Here is a 10322-nt window from a genome sequence, read left to right as displayed (position 1 = left end):
TCCAATGAGGTCTTGGCTTCCATACCTCCTCATAATGAATTCTCTTCACTCCCTGTCAACGAGGCTACAGACACACACTGTTCCTCACTAGCCTCCTCTCTTAAAAATCTCTGCCCTCTAGCACCCAAACCTGCTTGTAACGCCCCCCCTAGTCCAAGGCTCACTGAGGTCATCAGACAGCAAAGGGCGGGGCTCAGAGCGGCAGAGAGAAAATGGCATAAAACCATCGAGTCCTGACCTCATATTGTTGGTCCTGACCTCAGTGACTATCAGCGTCACCTAGCATTATTCTCCTCCAGCTTAAAAACAGCTAAGACCCCTTACTATCAGAACAAGATCAGTGGTGCCACTGAGCCTTGAAAAATGTTTTTTGCTTTTAACTTACTCCTCAATCCGCCTCCTCCTCTGACCTCCACTCTGCTCACTCCTGACATGTTTGCCTCATATTTTTTATTGATAAGGTTTCTGCCATCAGTAACCAGTTCTCTGAACCTGACCAACTCGGTCTGCTGCTGCCAGCTAACAGTGCCACACTCACATTTACCCCCCTGAGCAGGGAGGAAGTCTTCAAGCTTCTGCTGGACTCTCGTCCCACTACCTGTCCGCTGGACCCCATACTATCCAATCGCCTGCAGACCATTTCCCCTGCACCTAACCTCGCAGTCACACACATCATAAACTCCTTGCTTACAACGGGTGTGTTCTCCATCGCATTTAAGCAACCTCAGGTCACCCTACTACTCAAAAAACCTATACTCAACCCAGCCCAGGTTGAAAACTCCAGACCAGTCTCATGCCTACCCTTTCTTTCAAAAATACTTGAGTGCATGGTCTTTTTTTTTTTTTGGACCCCCCCCCCCCTTTTTTCTTCCCAATTGTATCCGGCCAATTATCCCACTCTTCCGAGTGGTGCTGGTCACTGCTCCATCCCCTCTGCCGATCTGGGGAGGGCTGTAGACTACCACATGCCCTCTCCGATACATGTGAAGTTACCAGCTGCTTTTCACCTGATAGTGAGTTTTGCCAGGGGGACATAGTGCGTGGGAGGCTCACGCTATTCCCCATTTCCCCCTCCCACCCGAACAGGTGCCTGACTGACCAGAGGAGGCGCTAGTGCAGTGACCAGGACACATATCCACATCCGGCTTCCCACCCGCAGACACGGCCAATTGTGTCTGTACGGGCGCCCAACCAAGCCGGAGGTAACATGGGGATTAGAACCAGCAATCCCCGTGTTGGTTAGCAACGGAATAGACCACCACGCCACCTGGCTTCCCTGAGTGCATGGTCTTTAACCAAATCTCTGAATTCCTGAATTCCTTTCTGAGAACAATCTGTATGATCCAAATCAGTCTGGCTTTAAGCAGGGTCATTCTACCGAGACTGCACTCCTGTCGTTAATAGAATCACTGCATCTGGCTAGAGCTGCTGGTCAGTCCTCAGCTTTATTGCTGCCTGATCTGTCAGCTACCTTTGACATGGTTAACCAACAAATCCTCCTCTCCACACTCACTGAGCTTGGTTTCTTAGGATCTGCCCTCCGCTGGTTCATGTCCTACCTCTCAGGAAGATCTTTCAGAGTATCTTGGATTTAGCAGATGCTAAATCGTGTCCAAAAAGCATGGCTTATCCACAGAGGTACCTCAAGGGTCAGTGCTTAGTCCCCTTCTCCTCTCAATATACACCACCTCTCATACCATTGCTATGGTGACGATACCCAGCTCCTCCTATCATTCCCGCCCAATGACTTCACAGTCTTGGCACGGATACATCACGCCTTGCTGATATCTCTGCATGGATGAAAGAATGCCACCTTCAGCCTAACCTACTGAGCTCCTTGTCATCACAGCCAGTCCATCTTTACAACAACAGATCAATATCCAGCTCGGATCAACCCAACTCATGCCCACAAAGTCTGCCCGAAACCTGGGTGTCATGATTGATGACCAACTAACCTTTAAGGTTCATGTGACCTCGATTGCTCGGTCATGTTGATTTGCCCCGTACAACATCAGGAAAATTAGACCCTACCTGTCTGAGCATGCAGCACAACTCCTGGTACAGGCTCTTGTTATATCACACATTGACTACTTTAACTCCTTACAGGCAGGTCTCCCTGCATGCACTTTCAAACCTCTGCAAATGATCCAAAACGCGGCAGCGCATGTGGTCCTGAACCAACCCAAAACAGCACATGTTACTCTGCTGTTCATATCCCTCTACTGGCTCCCAGTTGCCACCCGTATCAAATTCAAAATTTCATGGTCGCTTACAAGACAGCAACTAAAACGGCTCTCACCTGTCTGAACTCCCTCCCTCGTTCAGGTCTACACTCAGTCCCGCTCACTACGCTCTGCCAATGAAAGGCGCCTGGCACTTCCACCACAACGGGTTCCTAAGTCACTTGCCAGACTCCACCAGTGGTGGAACAAGTTACCAAACTCCATTCAATCCGCTGAGTCCCTCTCCATCTTTAAGAAGATGCTAAAGACCCAGCTCTTTCTTGAACACCTCCATGCCTGATGGTATTATTTAAAAAATAAATAAATAAAAAATGTCGCTTCTATGCACCGCCTTTGTGCACTGCCTGTTGACACCCATGTCGTATCAGACTTGAACCTAGTTTTTTGGCACTTACTATGCCTCCTGACTAGATCCTTGCTTGTGTCGTATTAATTCTCAGATGTATGTCGCTTTGGATTAAAGCATCTGCTTAATGAAATTGTAAATTGTAATTGTATTGTTCTAGGAAAAAAAAATAAAAAAGCACACATACTGTTGAATTCAATTAGGCTGGTTGATTTGTCTGTTGTAAACAAGAGTACATAGTGTTATGGTAAGTACAACATAGAGAATGTTACTGTTAAGTAGGAAGTTACCTTTATTGAAAGAGGGAGATGTGTTCAGATTGTGTTGTACTGCATTTGTTGTATTAACATTATAATTATAATCATATAATTAATAACAATTATTGTATTGTATTGTATTGTATTAATTGGTTGTACTATTATTTGTTGTATTAACTCTCAGATGTACATCGCTTTGGATAAAAGCGTCTGCTAAGTGAAATTGTAAATTTGCCTGTAGATGTTATGGCCTGGTTATGGCATCATGCTACTAGAGGGTACTGTTGGTCAAGCAAGTTGAGTAGTGGGGCAGGATGAGAGGTAACGGGAAAAAAAAGAAAAGTGTATGGTTTGGAAAATAATGAAGCACTAACAACATTGGCTATTACTCACTGAGTCTATCGGTTAGGTTGGTTAAGGTTAGGGTTAGCCAATCAGAGGCAGAGTAGGGATGGGTCTTCTCGGAATGTGCGTGGGAAAAAATAATGACGTACAGAGGAGCACCGTTGGCTGTTGCTGATGTGGAACGGTCTGCCGAATCCACTATCGCAACAGTATTAAATGAACTGGATCAGGGACCTGCACAGATAGACCCCAGGTAGTGCTAAAGCACCTGCCCTTCTGCCCTCTGACCAGATAAGTGCCCTTTTTGAAAACAAAATTATATATGTATATATATATATATATATATATACATAAAGTGGCCCATGGCATCAATTCTCAATTACAAGCATGTAATAATGCCTGAAAATTGCATTTGAGTAATTCTGCGAGACCGCCCTCTGTGCCACAAAAGCAGCATCCACTTCTCCCTGCCTTTTGGTGACATGACAGCCAGCCAGGTAACATTACTGTCAGAAGATGTAAAGCTCTTTTTTTTAATTTATTTCTGATTTTTCCCTTTTTTTCTCCCAATTTGGTGGCCAATCGATCCCTATTTTAGTCCAAACACCCACCCTTGTACTACATGCATTCGCCAACTGCATCTCTCTGGCTGGCAGTCTCAAAGGACATGCCTCCCCACTTTCGTGACAAGGCGAGTCCAGGCCGAACCACTGCTTTTTCCGACACACACAGAGACGCATTCATGTGACGAACACAAGTCGACTCCACCCCCTCCCGAAAACAGCATTGCCAATTATTGCTGCTTCATCGAGTCTGGCCATAGTCGGATCTGACGAGACCAGGGCACGAACCCCAGTCCCCAGTGGGCAACTGAATCAACACAAAGCTGATGCTTAGACCGCTACACCACCGCAGACCCGGTGTAGAGCTCATTTTTAAAGCTAGAGTGAAGATATGATACTCATATGAAACTAGAAGACCTAAGGCATTTATTGGTATCAACGCAGTGATGTTTGCTTGTTGGGAAGGGGACTAAATAACGCTTCAAAGTTGAGCTAAATTTTGGCGAGGGAAACTGAGGGCCACTGACAGTCACAGTCTGGTGAGGCTTACTGTTGAAATGCATCGACTCTCTCACCAAGCAGTCTTACTGACTGCAACACGCTTAATATTTAACCAGTTAGAAAGCTAGCTAGCAAAAGTTCATTAAGTGAAATGGGCCAGCTAGCAAGCTAGCTAACACTAGTTACAAAATTGACTACAACACGCTTAGTATTTAACAAATTAAGAGTTGTTTTAGTTGATGAACATGAGCACTGATAGGCGAAAATCTTTACCAAGCTGTCTTAACTAAATAAACATCATATCATACTCTGTCTATTTTTGGGAGAGGAACCCTTAATTATCTTGCACAACATTTATTTTTGCTCATTTACCAATTGCAGCAGGCATAATGCCAAGAAAAGACGGTAAGGAAACAAAAATAATGGGAGCTACAGCAGGCAGCCCAGGGAAGCAGCTCTCTGCTATCCTGGAGCAGGCCATCTATGTCACGCTGGGAGCAGGAACTAAGGACCCAAATGCAGACAGCGGAGACAGGCTGGGATAGAGTGATGCATTAATGAAAGAAATTAACTTACAAAAACTGGAGCAGCAAGTAGAAACAGCAAGGAAGGCATGAAGCTCCTGGACAACATAAGCTAACATAGGTTAACATTCAACAATCCGACAATGACACAGGGTAACCAGGGGAAATGGAACGGCTGGGGAGCCAATCAGGGAAATGGGGAACAGGTGAGCAAGGCAGGGGCAGGAAAAGAAATGGCAAGACCAGCGAGCCTTCAAAATATAACAGGAAACCCAAACACAACCATGACAATCTACCAGCAAGGAGGATGAGGGAGATGTATTGCCACCTGATACAGAACCCATCATCACAGATGAAGAAGAAAGGTCAGAGTTCAGAGCAGAGTCATGTTCAGGGACAACTGTCCCTTTACAAGCTCAGATTTGAAAGTTTAACTGTTCGTCTCATTTTATTGCAATCTCTTATTATAGGTCCGTAATGTATTTTAACTACACAAAGTGGTTTGGCAATTCTAAATCAGACATGAAGCTACTTTAGCTGAATATTAGTAGGCTATTTTGTACTAAACTTATATGTTAGGTCTGCATTACAACACTTGCAGTAATCTTGTATTTACCTTAAATATTATGAAAACACTGCCAAATGACAAATAGCCCATTACAATTGTCTGCAGAAAAAGTAGCTATGTGGTATGGTATTTAAGTTGGGCCATGCCAGTTATGGTCTAGTGAAGCCTACTGTTGTAATACATCAACTCTGTCACCAAATAGTCTTACCCAAGTAAACATCATATCATACTAGGAAGCTACAGCAGGCAGCCCAGGGAAGCAGCTCTCTGCCATCCTGCAACAGGCCACCTACCAGTAAGGAGGATGAGGGAGATGTATTGCCAGAACATATCACAGATGAAGCAGAAATGTCAGAGTCCAGAGCAGAGTCATGTTCAGGGACAGCTACAAAAACAATGTACTCTGATGATCAAGATGAAGGGGAGATGGAGGGAGGATCCTCTATAGCACAGGAAGGGTATGAGCAAGAACCAGCTGTTAATGACAGAGAGGAAGTAATCGCAAACATAGCTACTATGCAATACCCTACAGATCCTTCCCATGTTGAGACATTTCACATCAGGTGCAATGACAGCTACATTTCCATGTGCTGCAGTGTAGGCCCCTGTCAACCAGATATGGTATATCCCAAAAATGCTGAGGGGCGGTCATTCCAAAAACAATGATTCTCTGGAAATGTGTGGCTGGAGTACTCACCTACTGCTGATTCAATTCATTGTTTTAGTTGTTGTATTTTCCTCTCTGAAGAGAAGTATAAAAGCAGAAAAGCATGGAGGATTGGCACAAGAAAGCGGAACACTGCTCTTGAAAAAAAATCCAGCAACACTCAGTCACAGAGATGCACATGACAAGCATGGTGAGATGGACCAATTACCAAAAAAAGGCACTACAGTCTTCATTTAATGTATCAGATGTAAGGGGGTAGAAGTTAGAGCATGAGAAAGCCAGACAAATCCTTACCAGGTTAATTGATCTGACAGTATAGCTTGCACGACAGGGACAAGCATTCCAAGGTAGAGATGACAGCAACTCCAGTAACAACTGTGGTAACTTCCTTGAACTGGTGGATGTATTTTCCTGCTATGACAGTGTGCTGAAGATGAATATAGAAAAAGTTGCCAGTGTGAAAGTCACCAAGACAAGGCCGCAGGTGTCATTGCTGTCTAATAGAAGCCAAAATGACATAATTGCAGCACTGGGTACTTACATCAGGAGGGAGATACAAAGTGATATAAAACAGCTGAAATGTACTCCATCCTACTGGATGACACCTCTGATGTTTCACACCAAGAACAAGTGTCATTTGTTGTGCGATATCTTCATGATATGCAAATAAAGGAGAGCTTCATTGAGATGTGCAATGTTGATACAACTACAAGACAGGAGCTGGAAAATACTGTGCTCTCCCTTCTGCAGAAGAATGACCTAGAGCTGAAGAATGTGTGTGGCCAAGGCTACGATGGAGTAGCCAACATGAGTGGCATGTATAAGGTCTTCAAGCCAGAATACGTGCACACAATGAGAAGGCCCTTTATGCGCACTGCAAAGTGCACTGTCTGAATCTGGTCCTGGTGGAAGCCTCAAAGTCTAACAAACATTTTGTGACATTCTTCAATCTTGTGGAGAAACTATGCTTTTTGCACTCGCTCCCCAAAGCGCCATGCTGCCTTTGGTGAAATGGCAGCAGTCTCCGTATCCTGGACAGTGTGTTGTGGAGCTCAAGAAGCTGAAAACCCTTCAGAGGATTCTGAAAGCTGTTATGAAGCTCCTTGATGACATCAGTGAAAGCGATCCACCTGACCTGGCCCAAGGGGATGCTAAGATGTATAGAAATGTGATCAACTTTGTATTTATTCTCTGCCTGGAAATCACCACCCCAGTGTTCCAAGTCACTGCTCTAGCATCATATTCTCTGCAGGAAGAAAGCCTGGACCACTCCACTGCCTGCAAGGTAATTGATGGCTTGCTTCACACATTGCAAACAACGAGGTCTGAGGAGAAGTTTGAGGAGAGGCACATCAGAGAAGGCAGAGAGCCTTGACATTCCAATACCTACTAGTGCCCGGTCAGGAGAGGAAATGGAAAGTGCCAATGCCTTTCCAACACAGCCCAACAGTGTCTCAAGTCAGTGATCAGTTTGAGTCTATAGAGGCATACTTTAGGAGCAGTGTGTACTACACATTTCTGGATACTATGACTGAGGAGCTTAACAGGAGATTCAAGGGGGGCAACACTGGAAGTCCCACTGATGATCCTTCCACTCCTTAACAGTACATGTCAACTGAGTAAGCACCCAAAACTCAGAAGCAGAGGACGCTGTCCACATTCTCTGTGATTTCTATGAGGAAGATAAGGACCAGCTGAAGACAGAGCTAAAGGTCTTCCACTCCAGCTTTCCTTCAAAAGATCTGCAAGAAATCCTTGCCGTACTGAATGAGAAAACAGTGGCCAGCTCATCTTTCCAACCTTAGTGAAGATGATAACCTATGCAACACTGCCGGTGTCAACAGCTTCTGTAGAGAGATCATTTTCAAAGCTGAAACTTATCAAGAACAAACTGAGAGGTCTCTGTGGACAAGAACAGCTGTCTGACCTCCTCCTGCTTGCCATAGAGCAAGACATCCAGATAAACAATAGTGAGGTCATCAGAATCTTCCAATACATGGCACCGAGGAGGATGCTCCTTTAAAGCAGAAGAATGGTCCTGCTGCCTTCATCTGAGTACACAGAACACACTTAGCCTAGTTGTTGCAAGACAAAAAAGTTCGCTGTTGTTGATGATTTTTGAATGGTTATTTATTTTACAGACCACTAAAGTTTGCACAGTGGCATTGTTTTCTTTGTTGTTGCCAATGTCTGTCTTTGTGATGCTAAAGACCATAGTCTGTGTGAATTGATCCAGTAATTTTGTAGAAACCTGCTGAGTTTTAAACATCTGCATGAGTGTATTGGTATTGAAATAAATAAATATCTAAGTCCAAGATGTGCCACTGTAATGTTATTTTTTTAAAATAAGTAATTATGGGATGCCCTTTTTTTCCACTTTAGCACCTGCCCCCTAAATTGTTTGTGCAGGCCCCTAAACTGGATGGTATGTTTTCTCTAAAAGAATAACAAACAACTGCACTTAAAGCTTTTGTTGATAACAAAGATGTGTTTGCTGTACTTCTGACAGGATTTGGTAAAAGTTTTAGCGCTACGCCACATCTTTCTTTGCTCTGATTGGTTGTAGGTCCATCCAATTGACCTTTCGCAAAGTACCGCCCCAGAACGGTGCTTGTCCAATCCTACCTTAGCAACGGTCCGTCAAGCTTTCAAACACACAGCAAAATGCTGAAACGGTGTGCTTATGGGATCTGCAAATCGGATACTAGATATCTGAAAAGTTTGGAGGGGGTTGTAATTTTCTTTCCCTTCCCGAAACCCAGAACGCAAGAAGCGCAATGTCGGCAATAGATTTCGCAGTATAGCAGACCCCATGGCCAACTTAATCCATCCAAAAATCAACAAAAATACCTGTCTGCTCCAAGCTAAGCTTGCTACTAGCTATTATTGATAGCTCATACAGCTAACGTATTATTACTGTTACTTTTACCCACACAATGCGCTGATTTCTTCCTTCATGTTTTGGTGTTTTCCAGCTACTTCCTGGATAGTTCTGAAATGCTTGACGGGCATAGCAACAGTAACTAAGGGGGGCAGGACTTTGCAAAAGGTCAATTGCGTCCAAAGGCATTTTGATATGCACCCGTTGATAACACCCATTGGAAATCGAAAATGAACTGAGAGGAGCCAGACTAATTAGCATTTGCAAATGCATCTGGTTCCCAGGCTAGAAAAGTATCCATGTTATCAAAGATTAGCAGAATGGCTAAATATGTGATTTGCAAGTAAGGAGTGTTGGGTATCTTTCTATACAGAGTGCAAAAGAACAATAACTAACAATACAAAAAGTAGCATCTGCATGTATTGGGAATCTGCTATTCAGTATTTACTTTAAGTAATATGTTAAACAAAATTAGGGCAAGACTCTTAAGGGTGAAAAGTTTGTCTAGGATATCATACAATTGAGGTGTGGTCCATGATCGACTTAGCTTGTGTCCTCGCATGTTTTTCTGTTTGGATTTCACTCGACTCATCCTCTTGATCATCAAATAACCTCTGGACAATCTCCTGCCAACAGACAAAATGGGATATCAGTAAAAAAAAAAAAAAAGAAGAAAAAAATTACGGCAAAAATGTTAAAGCTGCATTAAGTGCTATTTCTGAAATTAACAGTGAATCAAATTACTCCCTGTAGTGTGAAAGGGATCGCTTGTACTGCTGATCACATTGAAAATCAACACCGCATAGTTTACAGTTTTCCTTAAGAGACAGGCTTTGCCTTCACTTTCAGCCACAAGGGAACCGTCAGGGTCCTCTAGGCCAGTGGTTCTCAACCTTTTTGGGGTCCTGGACCCCCTGTGTATTTTTGATCTACCCTGAGGACCCCTCCAACTGATCTTGGGGGAGGGGGGTTGCAATTTGTAGAAACAGTAGAAACTGCATTTTAAATTGCATTATAGCATTTATTCACTCTTTGGGGCAAAAATAAGAGCTTTCAGTTGTAACTTAGATATAGTTAACAAAACAGAATTCTTATGCAGTAACTTTCAGATATATGTAACAAAACAGAATATGTATTCAGTAACTTTCAGATATATGTAACAACAGAATTTTTATGCAGTAACTTTTAACAATGCAAACGGGAGCAAGATCTCTTATTAAAATACAATAAATTACACTTGTGAAACAGATGTAATTAGAGAAAAAAGTCCTGTTACCCTTTATAGTTTAGGTAGATAAAGGTCTCAGTCACATTTGAGTAAAATAATCCTATTTCTATAAATGTCATAGGATCTTTTTTTTAAAAGATATTTTATTTTCACGGACCCCTTGCAATTACACCACGGACCACTAGGGGTCCGCGGACCC

The sequence above is a fragment of the Lampris incognitus genome, chromosome 2 (genome assembly GCF_029633865.1).
Source record: "Lampris incognitus isolate fLamInc1 chromosome 2, fLamInc1.hap2, whole genome shotgun sequence".
Classification (NCBI taxonomy): domain Eukaryota; kingdom Metazoa; phylum Chordata; class Actinopteri; order Lampriformes; family Lampridae; genus Lampris; species Lampris incognitus.
The sequence above is the reverse complement of the archived record's forward strand: the minus strand, read 5'-3'. Positions refer to the sequence as shown.